Source organism: Ursus maritimus (genome assembly GCF_017311325.1).
Source record: "Ursus maritimus isolate PB19 chromosome X unlocalized genomic scaffold, ASM1731132v1 scaffold_X1, whole genome shotgun sequence".
Classification (NCBI taxonomy): domain Eukaryota; kingdom Metazoa; phylum Chordata; class Mammalia; order Carnivora; family Ursidae; genus Ursus; species Ursus maritimus.
In genome coordinates, this window is record NW_024423319.1 from 44135717 (window position 1) to 44139420 (window position 3704).

At 44.0% G+C, this 3704-nt stretch overlaps 1 protein-coding gene across 1 annotated transcript in view; it reads left to right on the top strand.

Annotated features, from left to right (window-relative positions):
* Window positions 1-3335: 3335 nt before the first annotated feature.
* The window catches only part of RAB9B (RAB9B, member RAS oncogene family), a 6933-nt gene continuing 6564 nt past the window's right edge, over window positions 3336-3704 (top strand). The window contains exon 1 of the mRNA XM_040629577.1: window positions 3336-3533. The gene's annotated coding sequence lies outside the window, so the exon portion shown is untranslated. The remainder of the gene's footprint in view (window positions 3534-3704) is intronic.

Below are 3704 nucleotides of genomic sequence, written 5' to 3' on the forward strand. Positions count from 1 at the left end.
TGACTTGCTTTAGACAATGATTGGTAAATATTGACAAATTTTACTGTCCTATTTCCTTTTTACATATCTATGGCTATTATATTTCTTGAATAAAACATCAGATGGTGCTGTAAGTATTACCATAAATATGGGGACAAAAGAACAAAATATTCAAAATCAGAAGTATCTGGAAAATATGAAAAGTATAGTTGCCATAGAAATACTCTAGGCCAAGGATGGCAAACACATTGCTTCATCCATGGTAGTCATCACTAACTAATCAGTCTTTCCTACTGAGCCCAGATGCACCTTAGAATCCTTCACAGCACAATTCTCCAGAAAACCACTACAAACCAATCTGAGTGGCCAAGCAAAACTTGTAAAGTATCCCTTTACAAGCAAGATGACAAGTATTACCATCCATGTTTAAGGCAATCCAATGTCCTTTTATCACATAACAACATTGTGAAATTGATTAAGACCACAGTTGCCAAATGGGATTCTGAGGTGTACTAGTCCTGTTACCAGGTGTTCCATAAATAAAAGGAATCTGTGGTCACAAATATTTGGGAAACGTTGGGTTTTTAAAAATCGGTTTCTTTAGGGGCGCCTGGGTGGCGCAGTCGTTAAGCGTCTGCCTTCGGCTCAGGACGTGATCCCGGCGTTATGGGATCGAGCCCCACATCAGGCTCCTCTGCTGGAAGCCTGCTTCTTCCTCTCCCGCTCCCCCTGCTTGTGTTCCCTCTCTCGCTGGCTGTCTCTCTGTCAAATAAATAAATAAATTTTTTTAAAATATGGTTTCTTTAATGCAAAATTCCAAGAGTCTTTAATGTTCTAATATGCACTGTAATTCTCCAGGAAGAGAAATAGTATGCATTGTTTATTAATTTATTTGAACTCTTCATGGAACTCTTTTGTTCATACACATCCTGTGAACACTGAATCAGCCTTTTCTTTTATATTAATTACATTCCAATTATGTCTTCTTTAAGCCCAGGTCAATGTATTTAAAATTGTATCAGGATTGGGGACTTTGGAGATAATAAATTCCATACATTGAATGCTGATTTTTGCATGTGTGCGTCACTCTACAAAAGTAATCTTTTCTCCAGTATCTAAAGACAATCATGGTTTAGCTTCCTATGTACTGACCACACTAAGATTCTATTTTTGGTAGAAAAGTGATGTGTGTGTGTGTGTGTGTGTGTGTGTGTGTGTGTGTGTGTGTGTGTAACCATGTCACAAAGATAGGATTAAATTATTTCATTATGCATGGAAGCATTATTCATGGAGGGAATGGTCTGAGAGACCTCAATGATGGATCATTTGAAATAGTCTAGTCTGAGAGCCACAAAACCACTGACAGCAGTTACTTTGAAACTTTGAGCTGTCCACTTTGTGCTGTTTCCTTATTAACTAATGGTAGTCACATTGCTTCTGTTCCACTTTGCTTTTCAAACTGCCTCTAAAGTTTCTTTTAGTATACGATTTGCAGTTAGGAGTCTTTGGACTAACACAGGATTTCACTTACCCCTAGGAGTTCCCACATTCTGCAAATATGTAATGCCTTCAGCAGTATGAGCTTCTGGATACAGAACTGGGTGCCCAAGCCTAGAAATTAAAAGTTCCTTAAAACTTGCAGTTAGGTTTAGAGGATTCTCAGAGATTATTAAACTTGGAAAATAGCGTCTACGAGAAAAGGACAAAAGAGTCTACATTCACTTAAAGATGAGAGACTCTAATATGAAGAACTGTAATTTTGAGGAGTTCACAAAACAATTCATTGGAGTGCAGAAAGACAACATTGAGACATCAACATATTTATTTTTTCTCATTCTTTTTAAATGTCTATGTTGGAATGTTTTCATGTATATGTATTATAATGTATCTATAATGTAATGTATGAAGTATATATACACAGTTGTACATGTATATAACCTACAAATACATATACATATATTGGGGCCCATGTTCAAAAGTTTTCTTTTATTACAGATAAGAACGTGTGAGTAAAATATTGATTTAGAGGATTAAGTACATCTCTTTATCAGAAGCGTGTTTTAGGGTGTTTGTGGGGGGCAGGACTGGTTTAAGTAGAAGCACAAGGGATTCAATTAGAGCCATTCATTTTAAAATAACAATAATTGATGATACAATATTTTATTCATATTAAACAAATGTTTTCCGAGCATGTCCTATGTAGTAAACATTGACATACGCTCTCAGGGTATGATAGAAAATCTAAACCGTCACAATCCTTGACTTTGTTGTAAAACATAATTTACTGGGGGAAGGTGGTTGTCAATCAAATAATCATGTGTTTAAATATCTCATCATAAATGGATACATATTATGAAGGAACAGTACAGCAGCCTAGCTATAGGAGGCCACCAGTAAAGAAATCGGGGCACTTTCTCTATTCTAGGATTATTGAGAAAGGTTACCTTGAGGAAGTGACAGTTAGCCTGGGGCCTGTGAGATTGACTGAGTGCTTGACTTGTGAAGAGATAGAGAGTGGCCCAGATGCAGGGAGAGCATATTGACAGCCTGAGGGGGCACATGATGAATGAGGGGCAGTGCCACACAGGCACAGGTTCTCATACAACAGGGAAGCTTCGGTCTTGGATCTGCCTGACAGAGAGTCGGAGTGCAGGCTAAATGATCCCAGGAGCTCCATCCTTTTTTGGTTTCAGGGAAAAAAATCACAAACTAGTTGGAGGCACCAGAGGGCCACAGGAGACAAGCAGGGACTGTCTGGGTGGCTAAGCACATTTGGAACAGTGCGTTCTACGCCAGCAACATGCCCAGAAACCTCAGGTAATGCTCTCTGTGTGGCCATCTAGAAAGGTAACTTTGAGATTAAAGGGCAGTGTGTCTTCCAGGCCTGAGCTATCAACGTGAACCTTTCTGTTTGGATTGCCAAGAGAATTTCATGAGCAGTGCCCAGCTAGAGGGCCTAGTAATGCGTTGTGATCATGGATTTCCCTGAGTTATTTGAAACCAGTGGGTGTATGTGCTATGCTCTGCAAAAGTAGAGGGTTTGGAGGAAAGGTTAATGAGGTAGGCTGAAGAAGGGTAATTGCAGGAAATGGGGCGTGGCCCCAGGCAACAGAGGAGCTAAGTGGGAGAGCAATATTTGACGGTCCATTGTCATTGTGCCTACTATCAGCGAGGAGAGGAGAGGACAAGGCAGGCCAGGGGTGGACCCTGAGCATGAAAGAAGACCGAGCGAGCCGGGAGCGCTCGCAACACGCGAGGGCGGGAGGCCGCTACGCCGGGTCTCCGGCTCTAAGAAAGGGGCACAAGGAGGCGGCGCGGGCCCCGCCCCCTCCCCTGGCGGGCGCGGGCGCGAGACGCTGCGCGGCGGCGGTGGCGGTGGCGGGCGCGAGCGGCAGCTGTCAGGCCACCAAGGTCCGAGCTGCTCTTGCTGCCCCGCCGAGGACGAGGAGGCAGCAGGAGCGGTGACCGTGTCACTGAGGAGCCGGACTGCCGGCACACAGAGGTGACCTGCCTGGCACTCGCGGCCCCCTCCCATCGCTCTCCCATTGTATTGGGTAAGGTGCGGGTGCGTGGGCAGGGAGAGGGGCTAGCAGCCAGTGAACGCGGGAGGCCGGGAGGTGGGGGGCCTGTGGGAAGAGGGAGAAAGGGAGGTCTAGGTGATTCCCCGGGGCATTTGCACCTTGGGAAAGATGCGTAGGCACTGCAGGGGTCGGAGTTGGGGGGGG